General features: G+C 35.9%; 1 pseudogene; it reads left to right on the top strand.

Annotated features, from left to right (window-relative positions):
- The first annotated feature begins 6115 nt into the window (after positions 1-6115).
- LOC100408754 (macrophage migration inhibitory factor (glycosylation-inhibiting factor) pseudogene) lies at positions 6116-6559 on the top strand (annotated as a pseudogene).
- Positions 6560-19718: the final 13159 nt, after the last annotated feature.

Here is a 19718-nt window from a genome sequence, read left to right on the forward strand (position 1 = left end):
TTGGGATTCCCACTTTCGCCTAATTCAAATTTTGATAGTTTATGTATTTGATGAATTTGGTCCATTTCATATGTTATCAAATTGTGGGGATAGAGTAGTTCATAGTATCCCCTTATTAAACTCTTAATGGCTGTGGGACTGTAGTGGTTATTTCTCCTTCATTTCTGGCATTGTTAACCTGTGTTTTCTAGTCATCTTGGCAGCAACTTATCAATATAATAGGTCTCCTTTAATATCGATTGATCAAAATGTCTGATAGCATTTTTCTTGTCAACTATATTAAGTTATTGCCACTAAGTGAGAGACAAGAAGATAGAGCAAAAGACCATATGCTGGAGGATGAAGAAATGTAAACAGAGTCCTAAATGTCTATGTGTGCTTTAACACACTTCCTCCCTAGGGAATAAAACGGATGTTACTCTATTTTTTATTTTAATATTTTTCCTAAAATATATTGTAACTATAGAAAATGTGTGCATAATTTAGTAAACTTTTAATAAATTCCAAGAAAAAAATTCATAAGTTGTCATTTGCAATACAATTTACCCATTATATTCAGGAAAAAAAATCCAAAATATTCATAAACAAATTTAGTATATATATATATGCACATAGACACACACACAAACACATTTGTATGTGTATATATACATATGTAGACATTTACATATACATATATGCATAAATCAACATATGTATGTACATAAATAACACATGGGTGTATATATATTAACATACATGTATGCATAAATATGTAAACACATGAGTCTGGGTATACATGTTAACACAATATGAGTTTGTGTATAAAACACATGTGCATATACATATATGTTAACATGTGTACACTTAACATATGTATACCTGTGCATGTGTATGTGAACACATGTGTGCATATATATGAACATGTGTGTTGTGCATGCATGTTTGGCATGTGTGTTAACATGTATGTTTGCATGTATATGAACATGTGTGCATGTGTGTTGTGTGTATGTGTGTAAGACTGTTAACATATACATGTATGGACACACTGGTGTCCATGTTAACATGTATACTTCATGTGTGTTACGTGTGTGCATATGTTCTCATGTGTGCACATGTGTCTATTAACATGTGAACATGTGTATATACATATATGTTTGTATATGTAGGTATCAAGGTACTTATATAATTAGTATGTGTTACTTGAATAGTTTATGACTTGCTAAATCACAAAGCCTGAACTTGTTATTACATATAATAATAGAATTATTTCAAATTCCTTGGTGTTTCTGGCAAAAATAATTCAGTTCTCTGAGAAATATCAAAAAATAACAATTTTTTGTTTGTTTTATTTTACAAATGATGTTTAAACATTGATATTTCATATTTTGAACACTGTGTGTTCAGAATACATACCTTACATATTAGATCAAATTTTTCTACTAAATAAATTTCTTTCCCTAATATTTCTTAAGTGACAAAATCATAATATTCAATTTTGTCACAAGAATATTTCTAATAGGTGATAATTATAATATTTAATTTTGTCACAAGAATATTTCTAATGAGTGTTTACTGTTCATCTAAAAAAGGATGAGGGAAGTAGACACACAGGTTTTTTTTTGCAATGTCACATAAACCTTTTATTTCCTTTTATAACAAAGCAAATATGAAATTTGAAATTATGATAGATACTAAGAAGAAAAGATATTTGTCAGTACTCAAAGCTTAGAACTGCTATTTTGAAGGTGTTTGTGTAGATTAATATATTCAAAGAGTATATATGAAGGTCCCAAAGGAAGTTACCATAATCCTTTTGCAGATGCAAATCAACACTCATATTTAAAGACCTTACTGTTAAGACTTCAAATATACAAAATTTTTCCTGTGGAAGGATTCCTTCATGTTATACAGGAGATTAATTATACTGGGTCTCTATCTGTGAGAAAGAGCCCAGCTGATCCTCCGAAGCAATTGTAAGGTATTTTCTTCTGAAAGAATTATATTAAAGGCTCACAATACTACAAGAACAAAATATCTTCTTGACACTAAAGCTGAAGACCTGGCTTCTTAAAAAACTTTTTTAAACTTATTTTATAGAAAGTAATTAATTTTTACAATGTATTAATCCTAAAGTTACTCATGTCAACTTATTGATTCCCAAAAAACCTTATCCTAAATCTAATTTTAGAAATATGAAAATCTATCACAAAGGTAGTAGAACACAGACTCCAAGTCAAGTCTGCCGTGGCACAATTTGTGGTTTTTCTAATGTATCCTGATGTCTTCTTTATTTGGCTAAGTACCTCTGAGTTGTCCAGTATATAACACTTGCTGTTTGCAAAATTCATTCCTTAAGAGCCTGGCCTCCTATATGTTTCTCGAGTTTGACAATGATCTTTACTAAACTGTTGTCTTCTGGCTTGTAATATGCTCACCCTCCAAACTCAATCTCTACTTAGACCATCTTGAATGGAGGAAATGAGCCTTGTGTCTAGGCCAAGCCTGAATTTTAAAAAATAATAATAATTTCATAGTTTCTTATAATAAGGATATATGCCCTATCATACTATCAGTATGGGGATAATCAAGGCAAAGATACACACAAAAGCTTTAATGCATACAATATATAATTATGTATTCTGAATAAAGAAGAATTGAGTTTCTACTAATTCTCCATGCAATAATATTATTCTAATGTTTAATCAACGTTAAAATAATTTATCTTACACAGTGTCTTAAAGCCTGATTAATTGCCAATTTCTGAATGTATCGGCATACTTTCATTATTCTTTTCTGGCCCAACATAAAGTTTATACATTCATACGAAAGACACATTTTATAAAGGTACTTAAGGGTATCTTAAGAAATGCAAAGGACAGGTAAATAAATACTTCTTCACATATACCCTCAAAGCCCCATTCACTGAGGTAGATTTGCCCAAGCCATGAGCATGGTCAATGTAATAATATACTCATCTAGACCTGTGGTAGTGGCTCATACCTATCATCCCAGTACTTTAAGAGGATCACCTGAGCCTAGGAGTTCGAGACCAGCCTGGGCAACATGGCAAAAATCCATCTCTATAAAAAAATTAAAAAAAATAGCTGGCATGGTGACACACACCTGTGATTCCAGCTGCTCCCAAGGCTGAGATTGCTTGAACCCAAAAGGTAGAGGCTGCAGTGAGCCAAGATAGCACCACTGCACTCCAGCCTGGGAGAGAGAGTCGGACCCTGTATAAAAAATAAAATTAAATAAATAAATAAATAAACAATAGTTCATGTCCACGTACCGTATATAAGAATTTTTATGGTTTGATTGTTCAGCTACAATCCAGCAATTTACGACCTACATCTACTCAGAATACTAAGTTTCTTCTTGAAGTACCTTGACTGATAGAAACTAATCACTATCACATAGATTATGTTGTTTAAGACTATCTGCTAAATTTAGAATTGTACGTGTGTGTATGTATATACATACACACATATCCCTAAACAAACTATTGGGCTGATATATGCTCACACAAAGAGTTATTTAGATTTTTATGTTATTAGAGTTTATTCACTCCTCTGAGACTCTGCGTCTCTCTTACTTCTAAAAGAGAAACATTTATTTATACGCTTACGTATACAGTTTAGTCTGCATAAATTCAGATAACATTTCAATCTCAGGGAACTGTTCATGAACATCAGTTTGAGAAACTTCAATCCAAAGCATGGTTATTAAAATCATTTAAAGCAGATGTGTCCTTGCAAAATGTGATTCCCTATCTCTCTCTCTCTCTTTTTTTTTTTTTTTTTTTTTTTGAGATGGAGTTTCGCTCTTGTTACCCAGGCTGGAGTGCAGTGGTGCGATCTCGGCTCACTGCAACCTCCGCCTCCTGGGTTGAGGCAATTCTCCTGCCTCAGCCTCCTAAGTAGCTGGGATTACAGGCACGCACCACCATGCCCAGCTAATTGTTTGTATTTTTAGTAGAGACAGGGTTTCACCATGTTGACCAGGATGGTCTCGGTCTCTTGACCTCGTGATCCACCTGCCTCGGCCTCCCAAAGCCTATCTCAATAATAGTGTATCCTTACGTACTTCAGCCTTATTTTTAAGAATAACACTTATGCAAAAGAAAGCGCCTTCGCTCAGAGCTCTGATGGTTTTATACACTCAGAAGCAAAGCTCGGATATTTAGATATTAATTTCCATAGTAGACAACAATTATCATTGCTAAAAACCACTAATACATTACTGTATTACAGATGATAGGAGATCAAAGAAGAAAGAAAGATTAGAGAAACCAAATAGATTTTGACTGCAAACAATTATAAATCTCAAGTGTTTCAAATGAAACACACATATTCCGTCTGAAATAATAACAGCTGGAGAATTACTCATTCAAATTTTAATTCCAGAGAGGTCATTCTACTTTTTAAAGTCTTTCATTTAAGGGTATGTGTTTGTCCTAATTTATATAATATTTCTTATCAACTAAGTTGCTTGAATATTATTTTTGATAAAATAACCAAAAGGAAATTTGTTTAAATAAAATGTAATCAGTACTGAAAGTAATTGGTATGTGATCATAATAAAGAGCAGTGACCTAACTTTAACATAGATATTAGTTAATATATTTTGAAGTTATTTTTAAAGCTCTTAAAGGAAGAGTTTAAATATCATAAAAATAAAACTTTTCCCAGTATTCAATCTCATATTATGCCATTGGAAAATGGCATAAAAATGTAACCAACTCACTAAAACAAGTTTACTCTATTTTTTCCTTAACATTATCACTCTAACTTTCTTTTTTTTTTTTACACTTTTTTTTATTGCATTTTAGGTTTTGGGGTACATGTGCAGAACATGCAAGACATTTGCATAGGTACACACAAGGCAGTGTGTTTTGCTGCCTTCCTCCCCTTCACCCACATTTGACATTTCTCCCCAGGCTATCCCTCCTCAGCTCCCCCCGACTGCTGTCCCTCCCTTCTTCCCCCCAATAGACCCTATTGTTTAGTACTCCCTTCCCTGTGTCCATGTGTTCTCATTTTTCATCACCCATCTATGAGTGAGAATATGCGGTATTTCATTTTCTGTTCTTGTGTCAGTTTGCTGAGAATGATGTTCTCCAGATTCATCCATGTCCCTTCAAACGACACGAACTCATCATTTTTGATTGCTGCATAATATTCCATGGTGTATACGTGCCACGTTTTCCCAATCCAATCTATCATCGATGGGCATTTGGGTTGGTTCCAGGTCTTTGCTATTGTAAACATTCACAGGTATTTTCTTTTTCCTTTGCATCTCTGAGACAACAGGGTCAACCTCTACTCATCCTCCTTCTCCTCAACTTATTCAATGTGAAGACCACAGGGATGAAGATCCTTATAATGATCAATTTCCATTTATGAAGAGTAAATACATTTTCTTTTCCTTATGATTTTTTTAACATTCCTTTCCTCTAGTTTACTTTATTATAAGAACACAGTAAATAATACATGTAACATAGAAAATATATATTAATTGACTGTTGATGTTATTAGTAAACTTCTAGTCAATAATAGGCTATTAATAGTTAGATTTTGAGGAAATCAAAGTTATACGCAGATTTTGTACTGCACAGATGTTTGGCTCCCCTAATGCCGGCATTATTTAAATATCAACATTAATTAAATTGAATATATCCGAATTTGACTTGACTCTCCCAAGTCACAACAGCTATTTATCACCTTTTGGAGGTCAATGATGTGCTGTCCATTATGCTATCAATTCCTCCCTTCTCCATTCTGTTATTTAAAATCCATGTAACAATTTCCAATTCTAGATTTCACTAAAGTTCTTTATGCTTGAAATTTCCTACCCATGCATTTGTCAGTTTCCTAGGTCTAAATAGATTTCTTTCAAATTCCATGGGAAGATTTGTCTAGTACAACATTCCTAAAGCAATGTGGAACTTCATACCAAGGATAATGAGAGTAATTCTAACAAAATGTTGGCATCATTTTTTTTACATCTCTTTCATTTCCTTGTGTTCTCCCATCAGAAAAATGTATCACACATTAGGTTGTGTGGCTGTACAAGACAAGCCATGGCTGCGATGAACTAATGCTACAGTATTAAAAGTGTTGCGTTGTTGCGCGAATCTCCTGGTCTCTCTGCCATCATGCCGATGTTCATCGTAAACACCAACGTGCCCTGGGCCTCTGTGCCAGACGGGTTCCTCTCTGAGCTCACCCAACAGGTGGCGCAGGCCACCGGCAAGCCGCCCCAGTACATCGCAGTGCACGCGGTCCCGGACGAGCTCATGGCCTTCGGCGGCTCCAGCGAGCAGTGCGCGCTCTGCAGCCTGCACAGCATCCGCAAGATTGGCGGCGCGCAGAACCGCTCCTACAGCAAGTTGCTGTGTGGCCTGCTGGCCGAGAGCCTGCGCATCAGCCCGGACAGGGTCTGCATCAACTATTGCGACATGAACGCGGCAAACGTGGGCTGGAACAACTGGACCTTCGCCTAAAGCGGCGCTCCGCCTCTCCCCGCGCTGTCTGCGCTGGCCCAACCCGGGAACCCGCCTCACCCTGTATTCTAGGCCGGCCCGCCTCCACCTTCTGGTGGGGAGAAATAAACGGTTTAGAGGAAAAATAAATAAATAAATAAAAGTGTTGCGTTGTTAAGAAATACTCACTTTAAGTATATTTCTTACTTAATAACAAATTTTGCTTACTCCAAATTAAATGTAATCCAAGGATACAAGTAGATAGTAAATAGGAATGTGACATTTTTTTTTTTTTTTTTCTGGAGAAGACCCGACCTATATAGATGCAGGTCCCTAAATTTTGTTTTTCTACAACTGTGTTGCAAGTTAGTTTGGAAATAACAGATGAACACTGATAAATGGAGCATTATACATCATCTCAGATGAAGCAATTCAGTTCTGGGTCGTGTTACTTGGTTTTACATATGTTCATCTCCTTAACTTATGATGGGGTTACCTCCCTATAAACACATGGTGCATTAGTCAAAAGTGCATTTAATACACCTACTGAGCATTGTAGCTTAGCCTTATTGTCTTTAAACATGTTCAGAACGCTTGCATTAACCAGGGAAAAATAATCTAACACAAAGCTATATATAATATATCTCTCTAGAGCTAAAGTTGTCAAGGGTTGAATATCTCACATAATTTATTGAACATTATACTGAAAGTAAAAAACAAAATGGTTGTATGGACACATAGTTTCTATTGAATGTATGCTACTTTCAAACTGCAGTAAACTAAACATTCATGATTTGAACCATCATAAGTTGGAGACCATCTGTACTTAGTTGATCACTCATCAGAGGAAGAACTATGTGACAAACTTCTCCCCAGATGTGTTTAAGAAATCCATAAGTTCTGGTATTACTTACGGCAGCCATTCTAAATTAAATATGAGAATTCTGTTAAAACATTCTTGATGAAGAAGTCTCTGGGTTATCTACCAGCTGGTAAATATCATCAGAATGTTTACAGAGGAGTGTAATCACAGTCAATTGCCATAATGTCATAAGTATTAGCTATTCAAAAACTCAAATAAACTTTAAAAGAACTTAAATTCCACTCCATAACAAAAGGGGAAAAAGCCATGTGCACATTATATTTTACAATTTTATTTGACTACATTAAAATTAGACCTGACCCTTCCAAAAGCGTTACTGTAGTAGCATTTTTTTTTTTATAGTGGGGTAGGAGCTAAGAATGGGCTTCACTATTTCTAACATGGTCAAGGAAAATTATTTTTAAAATATGTGTTTCTACATTAATTCATGTTGAGAAGCCATATCTTAATTAACATGAATTATAGAAGAAAACCTGAGAAAACTATAGAATGAATATGGTATGTAGAATGGATGTCAATAAGTTGGTGTTTATTCATAGCCATGACAGTTAATTACAAAGAATTTATAGAACATTTAGGAATATAATTACTGTATTAGTTTGTTAATACCACTGTAACAAAATACCACAGACTAGACAGCTTAAATAATCTATTTTTCTCACAGTTTGAAGGCTAAGAAGTTAGGATTAAGATATCTGTGGGTTTGATTTCTTCTGAGGCATCTTTCTTTGGCTTGCAGATGTCTACCTTCTCACTATGTCCTTATGTGACCTTTTTTCCTGTATGAGTAAACAGTATCTCCCTGTGTACCCTAATTTGTTTTTCTTGATCCAGTCAGATTGAATCAATATCTATTTTAATACCTTATTTTAATTTAATTTCCCCTTTAAAGGCCTTATCTTTACATACAGTCACAATTCAAAGTACTGGCTTTGACATGAATTTTGGAGGAATACTGTAACAATTTATCCTATCTAGGTGTACTAAATCATCATTTATAGATAATGTCAGCAGACATATACCCATATTCATATAAAACTATGATGTTATTTGAATTCCAGTTCTTCTTGCAAATACTGTATAATCAAAGTTAGTTTGGGGGAAATGACTTAACTAATCATGCAATTTACATAAATCATGAAGAAACTTTTAATTTATCTCTCTAGAGGTAAAATCATCCAGATGTTATTTCTCGTTTCTGCCTAAGAAATTACTTTTGTAATTTGCCATTCTTTGTGCTATTCAAACACTGTATCAATAAATTACAATTTTGGTCATATAAAGTGTCGACTTTTGTGCTTCATACTGAACTGAACTGTAGAAGAAAATGTCTTTGTTTAAAAAATGATATTTGATCCTAAACACTACTAAGTCAGAATTATATAAAACTAAAATCAGTGCTTTAATGGTTTATTTCTCTATATTATAATAGGATAGGATATATGATATGTTTCATTTAAACCTTTTGTTTATGTCAATACACTTTTTTCACTAGAGTGAAGAGGCAGTTTAAATAATGAATTTATATTTAGCCTCTGTGAGACAGTATCATGAGAGATATGACTGAAGAAAATACAGTAACAGGACAGGCAAATGATAAAAGTTCTTATAATATATAAAAAGAATGATACTTTGTTTGTGGAGAACTTCTGTGTCAAGGTATATAACACTTCAATCAGAGACCCCCATATACAATGTTTCAGTTCAAAATAGACAACAGCCAAACACATCATCTAATGAAGGTTGAGTTACAATCAGGTTCTTCAAGAAGCTCACTTATCCTTCTTAAGATTCCTTTTATTGTTATAGAAGCTCTAGCTAGAATGTTCTTGCTAAGTCAAAAATTGCAATAAAAAGTCTAACAACTCCAACACATTCTGAGATAATCCAATAAACTACATGAATCAAGGATTAATTTCTCAGATACAATGCCCCTAGAAACACAGAATTCAAGGTCACTTAAGGGCAGTTTTTGAAGTCCACTTTCTCCTCTCATGATCAAATTAATTGTTCTTATCTTTTCAGTCTTTTAAAAATATTAAAAGTATATAAGGTAATAATAATGCCCACCATCATAAAAACAATTACTAAAAAATCCCCAGTAATGAAAACTTGTTTAATTTGAACAACACAAAGTATTCCATATTACTTATCTAAATAAATTATTTTCCATATTTTGATCACTTTTCACAAGAAACTGCTACTTCAACTCTTGGCAGTAACTAATCATTTTTATAGCTATTAAAATTATGTAAATAATAGTAATATCTTCAAGGTAAACTATCATAAAAACTATTTTTGGATAACTTAAAAACCATTCTTGCTCTTTACCTACAAAGAGAGGACTCAGGTTTATCTATTCTAATCATAGAATGTTCTACTCTCTAGGAAAGGTTGACTCTTTTAGAACACCAAGTTGTTTCTTAATATACAAAATAAATATATACACTCAGAACTTTTTAACACTCACTTAATGTAATTCAATGATATGGTAACAAGCATATTCATATAAACTGTATCAAAATATAATTTTTTATTAATGACAAAAAATACTCTTTCTACACAAGTAGCAAATAGGCATATATATAAAATAATATTTTTAGACAAGGGACAAAAGGACAGAAATATGATCTCTGAGAGAGGGAAAATGAGATTAATGTTATCATTGCTTTAGCTTTCTAATACTTATAGACAACTTCTGCAATGCAGGCACAGGGAAAGGAAATATAAATAGTAATTGCTAAACTTGATGAAGAAAAGGTATGAAGATAGAAATGTATGGACGATGAGACTAATAGAAGTTGCAAGAAAAATTTCATTTCTTATGCAACTAAAGGCTCCATGAATTAGGTTACATGGGATCATAACTTATTGTATGCTGACAGACCCTATTGCATGAGAACCTTGCTTGGTTTAGATGAAGTTAGTTATCTTGTTAGAGCAACCTGACAAGGAACCAAAGGTGTCCGTTTGCCAATAGTCAGCTTGAAACTGAGACCCATGTCCAACAAATTTTGAGGAACTAAATTTTTCCAGCAAGTATGTGAACTTGCAAGTGGTTAAGGTTTGCTGAGTCAAACACTCAGGATAATTCAGGCCTGGATGTTATCTTGATTGTTGCCTTGTGTGAAAACATAAAGAGAATCTATAAAAGCTATACCCTCTATCACCAACCTGCTAGAACTCTTTGTAACTATGGCTTCATTTTCCTGATCAAACATCACTATTACACTTACAGTACTTAATATGCTAATTACAGCCCTATACTCCCTAAATATGTTAATTATGACACAATAAAAGACATTTGCATATCACATTAACAGTATTAAACCTTCCTTTACAGGAAAAAATACTTTAATACTTATACAGCTTGTACCTATCCTCCTATTATCTTTACACCCTAAAATTATTATGGGATTCATATGCTGTTTAACAGTTTAACTAAAACATCAGATTGTGGATCTGATAATAGAAATCCGCAACTTCTCATCTACTGAGAAAGTATGCAAGAAATGCTAACTCATGCCTCCATTCCTAACGACATGGCTTTCTCAACTTTTAAAGGATTAGAGTCATCCATTGGTCTTAGGAACCAAAAACATTGGTGCAACTGCAAATAAAAGTAACAAACATGTATTTTTCAACTACTATGACAGCCCTAACCCCCTTAATCTTACCAATTATTACTACCTTAGCCAATCGCTGCAAAAAAGATTTATATTCATATTAAGTATCTATCACATTTACCTTCACCATTAGCCTCATCCCTATAATAATGATTATATATACAGACCAAGAAGTCATTATCTCAAATTGACTTTGAATGACAATCCAAACTCCTAAACTCTCACTAAGCCTCAAACTACACTATTTCTCCACAGTATTTATCCCAGTAGCACTATTTGTTACCTGTTCTATTGTACAATTCTCAATATAGTATATAGATTCAGACCCTAACATTAACTAATTTTTCAAATACTTATTTTTATCATCACAATATTAATTCTGGTCACCACCAACAACCTCCTTCAACTTTTTATCAGATGAGGTGTGGGAATCATATCTTTCTTACTAATGGGCTGATGATACGGCTGGGCAGATGCTAAAACAGCAGCCCTCCAAGCAGTTCTGTATAACCGCATCAGTGATATTGGCTTTATTTTAGCTATAGAATGATTCCTCTTATCCTCCAACACATGAGACCTTCAACAAGCATTTATTCTAAATACTACCCCTGATTCTCTTCCATTAATTAGCCTTCTCTTAGTAGCAGCAGAAAAGTGAGGTGAATTCAGCCTCCATCCCTGACTTCCATCCACCACAGAAGGGCTATAGTTGAAGCAGGCAGTATCTTCACTTTCCCTGCTCTTCCGCTTGTACCCTTTAATAAAAAATAACCTATCAATTCAAACCTTTACATTATGTCTAGAAGCTACTACCACCCTATTTAGAGCAATTTGCGCTCTAACACAAAACTGTATCAAAAAAATTGTAGCATTCCCCACCTCAAGCCAACTGAGCCTTATAATAGTAACAACTGGCATTAATCAGCCCTACCTAGTATTAAGTCACATCTGCACCCACACCTTTTTTAAAGCTATATTATTTATACATGCAGGGTCCGTCATTCATAGCCTCAATGATGAACGAGGTATCTGAAAGACAGGACTATTCAAGACTTTACTCCTTACTTCCTCCTCTCTGATTATTGGTAGCCTTGCACTTACAGGTATACCTTTCCTCACGGGCTTTTACTCCAAAGACCTTATTATCAAAACCACAAACACATCGTCATACACCAACGCCTGAGCCCTTTCTCTTACTTTTTTTTTTTTTTTTTTTTTTGAGACGGAGTCTCGCTCTTGTTACCCAGGCTGGAGTGCAATGGCGCGATCTCGGCTCACCGCAACCTCCGCCTCCTGGGTTCAGGCAATTCGCCTGCCTCAGCCTCCTGAGTAGCTGGGATTACAGGCATGCGCCATCATGCCCAGCTAATTTTTTGTATTTTTAGTAGAGACGGGGTTTCACCATGTTGACCAGGAGGGTCTCGATCTATTGACCTCGTGATCCACCCGCCTCGGCCTCCCAAAGTGCTGGGATTACAGGCTTGAGCCACCGCACCTGGCCTCTTTCTCTTACTCTTATTGCCACCTCCTAACAGTTGTCTACGGCACCGGTATTAGTTTCTTCGCTCTGATAGGACAACCTCGCTTCACAACTCTGATTATTATTAAAGAAAATAACCCCTTCCTAGTTAATTCAATTAAGTGTCTAACAATCGGCAGTATCTTCAGTGGATTACTCATCACCTACAAGATTATTCCAGCTTCACCCCCCACCCCCACCAAACAAGCATCCCACTCCATCTAGAACTCACAGCCCTAGCTGTGACCACTTCAGCCCTCTTATTAGCAGTGGGGCTTAATCTTATAAAAACTTTAAACTAAAGCACCCATTACAGACATTCAACTTCTCCAATATACTAAGTTTTTACTCAGCCACAATTCATCATTCAATCCCCCACTCAAACCTGTTGACAGGCCAAAATCTGGTTTCACTTCTACTGGAGCTAATTTGACTAGAAAAGACTATACTGGCAGGGCGGGGTGATTCACGCCTATAATCCCAGCACTTTGGAAGTCCGAGATGGGTGGATCACGACATCAAAAGATCGAGACCATCCTGGTCAACATGGTGAAACCTTATCTCTACTAAAAATACAAAAAAAAAAAAAAAAAAAAAAAAGCTGGGCGTGCTGGCGCGCACCTGTGGTCCCAGCTACTCCGGAGGCTGAGACAGGAGAATTACTTGAACTCAGGAGGCAGAGGTTGCAGTGAGTAGAGATTGCGCCATTGCACTCTAGCCTGGGTAACAAGAGTGAAGCTCCGTCTCAAAAAAAAAAAAAAAAAAAAAAAAGATTATACCAAAAACCATTTCACAAACCCAAGACTCAGCCACATTACATATCCACTCAAAAAGGCCTAATTAAACACTATTTTCTCTCTTTTGTTGTCCCAGCCATTCTAACCCTACTGTTGATTATTTAATCTATTACCCTGAGTAATTTATATTGCAACATACATACTAACAATTATCAATTAGCAACTACCACTAATCAACATCCATAACTGTACAAGGCAGCCACACCCACAGAATCCTCATGCAACGACCCGCCCCCTCACCCTCAAAAATTATTCAAAAATTACGCTCTATGCTATTAAAATTAATCGTGATCACCACCTCATTGTACACAACTATTCACCAAACTAACACCAACTCTATTAATAATCTTAACAGTAAGGTCCCTCAAATATCAATGCTTGACCCTCATGTTTCAGGGTGTCCTCAATAGCCATTGCCACAGTATAACCAAAAACAACCATTATACCACCCAAATAAATAAAAAAGACTATTAACCCCATGAAAGCCCCACCAAAATTCAACACAGTACCACAACCTACAGCACTGCTGATTAAGTAATCCCAGCCCTCTATAATAGGAGATGGTTTCAAAGAAAACCCTACAAACCCTATAGCCAAAAAAATACTCAAAAAAAAAAATAAAAAACATATGCCATTATTTCCACATGGACTATAACCATGACTAATGATATGAAAAACCATCGTTGTATTTCAACTATAAGAACACTAATGACTAATACCCACAATATTCACCCGCTAATAAAAATTATTAACTACTTATTCACTGATATTCCTACACCATCGAATGTTTCTACATGATGAAATTTTGGTTCACTTCTCAGTGTCTCCATAATTCTCCAGATCATCACAGGATTATTTTTGGCCATTCACTATACATCAGTATCTCAACTGCCTTCTCTTCAGTTGCCCCTATTAGCTGAGATGTAAACTGTGACTGAATGGTCTGCTACTTTCATGTCAACAGTGCTTCAATATTTTTAACTGCCTCTTCCTACATGTTGGCCAAGGCTAATACTACAGATCATTTATATTTGTAGAAACCTGAAGTATTAGTATCATCCTACTCACAAAGATAGCAAGAGCATTCATAGGCTACATACTCCCATGAGGCCAAATATCATTCTGAGGCATTACAGTGATTACAAATCTGTCAGCCATGCCATATATTGGAACTGACCGTGTACAATGAATCTGAGGCAGATTCTCAGTTGACAAAGCCACCCTCACAATTTTTGCCTTCCATTTCTTTTTACCCTTCATCATTTCACCGCTAGCAACTGTTCACCTTTGATTCTTACACGAGACAGGCTCTAACAACCCTTCAGGGATTTCATCAAAGACCCAGACAAAATCACTTTCCACCCCTACTATACAACCAAAGATAGTCTAAGTTTAATTTTTCTCTTCCTCCTTCTAACAACTCTTGTACTATTTCCACCCGACCTCCTGAACGATCCAGATAATTATATTCTAGCCAATCCCCTCAACACCCCACCCCACATTAAGCCAGAGTAGTAATTTATATTTGCATGTGCAATCTTACAATGCCTAACAAAGTAGGAGACGTACTAGCCTTCGTATTCTCCATCCTCATTCTAGCAGTCATTCCTGTACTTCACATGTCTAAACAACATAGTATATTCTGACCATTTTGAATCTTAGTAGCAGACCTGCTTAGGCTCACAAGAATTGGGGGACAGCCAGTCAAACACCCTTTTACTGCCATCGTACAGACCCTATCTGTTATGTACTTCCCTACCATCCTCACCCTTATACCACTCAACTCCTTAATTGAAAATAAACTACTTAAATGAAAATGCCCTTGTATTATTATTCAATACTGTGGTCTTGTAAAGCAAAAAAGGAGAAACCTCACCCTAGGATGATTCAGGGAAAAAGCATTCCTGCTTCATTGTCAATACCCAAAGCTGAAATTCTAATTAAACAACTTCTTGAATTTCTTCTCGGTGCATACTTTAACTGCTATTTCAGTATTAACCAACTAGCACTAATATATTAGTGCTATTATGTTCTTCGTGCATTATTACTAGCCCCCATGAACAATATACGGTACTACAATTGCTTATTCATACACAGCACATTTACATATAAACGTACATTGCAAACCTAGCCCACATACATGGAAGCACGCATTAGTATTTCTTGATTAACTATCGCACATCCACCAACGTCAACTCCACAGCACGAACCTTACTCACACGGATATTGACCTGTACTAGCTGTTTCTAATGTTACAGAGCTCATACATTCATCGGACATAGTGCATTCAGTAAAAAAATTCCTTGTCAACATGGATATCCCTTACCAAATTTTGGTCTCTTAATCTACCAACCTCCAAGAAATCCTCACCCAACTCGGGAGTGCAACCCTCCTTCCTCGGGGCCCAAAGTACTTTGGAGTGACTATCCTGAAACTGTATCTGGTATCTGGTTCTTACTTCAAGTGCGTTAACATCAAGATCGCCCACAGGTTCCCCTGAAATAAGACACATCCATGGACTAGTGACTATCACCCTATTAACCAGTCATGGGAGCGCTATCATGCATTTGGTGTTTTCTTTTCTTTCTTTCTTTCTTTCTTTCTTTCTTTCTTTCTTTCTTTCTTTCTTTCTTTCCTTTCTTTCTTTCTTTTCTCTTTCTTTCTCTCTTTCTCTCTCTTTCTCACTTTCTTTCTTTCTTCTTTCTTTCTTTCCTTTCTTTTTTTTCCAGACAAAGTTTGCTCTTGTTGCTTAGACTGGAAATTTTAGCTTTGGGGGATGCTATCACTGACCATTGCAGAAGGCCTGGTCCCCTCTGAATCCGCTGTAGACGTACTGGGATTGGATTCCTACCAAATCAGTTGTAGAAGCTGAGCTTATTTTGAATATTTTGTCTTGGCATAATCACTGTAAGGTGTTAATAAACTCAGGCTTTAAGGACATAACAAACAATAGGTAGGCACACACCTCCACACACGCACCCCCACGCACGCACTCCCACGCACGCTATCACCCTCCACGCCCCCACACCCACGCACGCACAGCCACGCATGTCTACGCACGGACACACTCTCCACACACCCCTACGCACACACGCACCCCCACGCACTCACGTACCCCCATGCACGCACGTACCCCCACGCACGCACGCTCGCTTTCAAGAACTATTTCCAGTTAAATCTGCAACCTCCCCTCCCTCATCTCTGACTTTACCATCAACCGAGGTAAACGTACCCTTGCCAATCCGGAAAACAGGAGACTAAAATGCATCCCAGTCTGAGCCCAAAAATCATATTTTAACCATAAACACCCCAACTGCTACCACTCGATTGTATTTCTCCTAAGAAACCGAAGACCCTCCTACTAAATTAAGCCTTCAATTATATAACAAATACAGTAACTAAATTTGAGCATATCCCTCTGAAAGCACTACCCTATCTATACATATATTATATTCTAAATCGACTATACTTCATTTATTAATGACCCTCTCAGACGAATCTCTGCCGATTCACCTTTAAAGACCCTGAATTCCCAAAGCTGCAAATGATTAGTTATATTTTATTTGTTTCTTCCTCATACTTTAATTTTACGCTTAAGTACCTGTGCAGTTAATGTAGCTTAATTATTCAAAGCAAGACACTGAAAATGTCTAGATGGGTCTACACAACCCCAAAAACAAATAGGTTTGTTCCTGGTCTTTCTATTAACTATTGGTATGATTACACATGCAAGCATCTCTGCCCCAGGGAATATGCCCTATAGATCATCCGAATCAAAAGGAGTAGTTATCAAGGACACACGAATGCAGCTCAAAACACTTAGCCACACCCCCTCGGGAAACAGCAGTGATAAATCTTTAATAATAAACCTAAGTTTTACTAAGCTATACTGATATCTAGGGTTGGTCAATTTCGTGCCAGCCACCGTGGCCATAGGATTGACCCAAGCTAATAGAACTCGGCGTAAACTGAGTTTAAGGTCTACCCTCAACAAAGCTAAGTTCCATATAAGTTGTAAAAATCTCCAGCACTTTGGGAGGCCGAGGCGGGTGGATCACGAAGTCAAGAGATCGAGACCATCCTGGTCAACATGGTGAAACCCCGTCTCTACTAAAAATACAAAAAAAATTAGCTGGGCACGGTGGCGTGTGCCTTTAATCCCAGCTACTCGGGAGGCTGAGGGAGGAGAATTACCTGAACCCAGGAGGCAGAGGTTGCGGTGAGCCGAGATCGCGCCATTGCACTTCAGCCTGGGTAACAAGAGCGAAACTCCATCTCACAAAAAAAAAAAAAAAAAAAAAAAAAAATCTCCAGCTGAAATAAAATATATTAGGAAGTGCTTTAACATCCTGAAGACACAATAGCTAAGACCCAAACTGGAATTAGATACCCCACTATGTTTAGCCCTAAACTCTAATAGTTAACAAAACCATTTGCCAGAATACTGCAAGCAACAGCTTAAAATTCAAAGGACTTGGCAGTGCTTTATACCCCCCTAGAGGAACCTGTTCTATAATCGATAAACCCCGATATACCTCACCAAATCTTGCCCCCAGCCTGTATACTGCAACATTCAGCAAATCCTTTAAGGCTATAGAGTAAGCATGAGTATATACATAAAAACACTAAGTCAAGGTGTAGCTTATGAGGTGGCAAGAAACAGACTACATTTATTTACCCAGAAAATCTCAGGACAACCTTTATGAAATTTAAAGGCTCAAGAAAGATTTAGCAGTAAACCAAGAGCAGAGTGCTTGGTTGAATGAAGTACGCACATACCGGCCGTCACCCTCCTTGAATATTGTTCTAGAAATTATTAGTACGAAAAACTTTACGCACGTATAGAGGAGATAAGTCGTAACATGAGCGTACTGGTAAAAAGTGTAGCTTAACCCAAAGCATCTGGCTTACACCGGAAGATTTTTTCACCACCTGATCACTTTGAGCCAACTCTAGCCCCAAACCCCACTAAAATTATTAAAACATCTCAATGAAACCATTTACCTTAGAAAAAAGTATAGGCGATAGAAATTTTCACGCGCACAATAGACATAGTACCATAAGGGAAAGATGAAAGAACTGAATCAAGCATCAAAACGCAAAGACAAACCCTTATCTCTTCTGCATAATTTGTTAACTAGAAATAACTTTGCACAGAGAACGATAGCCAAGTCCCCGGAAACCAGACGAGCTACTCAAGAACAGCTAAATATGAAGCCTTGAAAAGAAATTACTTTTACTCCTATTCAAACTTCTTTAGTATATAAAGAATCAGAGAGTACTTTCTTAATCATATGAGGATGCTAAAATTACTCTGATAGCAACACTGAAAAAGTAAGAGGAAAGAATCCTACAAGTCATAGCTTTGGGATACGAGATAAAATGCTTTAGGACTATGGACTAAAAAATACTGAACAAAACATTAGCAATAAAGTAAGAAGAAATATATGATCACATATGGTTTTTTAATAAAGTCTACCTGCTGTTAACATTTAACACCAATTGATATAATTTTGAATATTACTAAAATTTGAAATAAAAGTAAAATATAAATTATCCTCTCAATCCATGCAGGGGAAAAGATACATTTACCAACATTCAGTGCAATTTATAATTTAAACTCTCAGAAAGCCAGGAATAAAATTTTCTCAATATTCAGTTCAATATTAAAAATAAATAGCTAACATTATACTTAATAGTTGTTGACTAACTGTTTTCCCATTAGAAGAGAAACGAAAAAGATATCTATCTGTTCTAATCATTTTTGGTTAAAATTGTACTCACAGTATGATGTTCTAATAGTGCAATAGGCAATAAAAATAAAGAATAATAACAATAATGAATGGGTAGGATAAAATTTACTCAATTTTTGATGACTTGTTTACGTGTTAAAAAAAAATCACTAAAATGTTTAACGAAACCAAAAAGAAACCCTTTACAAGCTTTAGAGCAGTCAAACAAGGCTACTGAATACAAGACCAATGTAATTAATGAATAAGTAATTATATTTACAAATCATAAAGGGACAACTGGAAATTGAAATCAGAAAATACTCATCATTATCATCATAAAATAAAATGAGCATCAATTTATTCAAACATTTGTAAGTTTTGTGTGCTTAAAACTGCAAAACATTACTGAAAGTAAAGATGTAAATGAATGGATAGATGTATTAAGTTCTTGGATAGACGTATTAAGTTCTTGGATAGATTTTGAAGCTGCCAATTCACTCCAAATTGATCTTTATATTTAATGCAAACTAAAAGATATATAAATAGGATTTTTTTCCTGAAAAAATTGATAATGTATTTGAGTCTCAGAAAGTGATTTAGTACCTTTTTGTTGATTTTTAATAATTACTATGTCAGGCTGGAGACATTTCGGAAGTATAGAAAAAGTTTAATGTTGATCTCGGGAAGCCAAGGGT

The sequence above is a fragment of the Callithrix jacchus genome, chromosome 1 (assembly GCF_049354715.1).
Source record: "Callithrix jacchus isolate 240 chromosome 1, calJac240_pri, whole genome shotgun sequence".
NCBI classification, from domain to species: domain Eukaryota; kingdom Metazoa; phylum Chordata; class Mammalia; order Primates; family Cebidae; genus Callithrix; species Callithrix jacchus.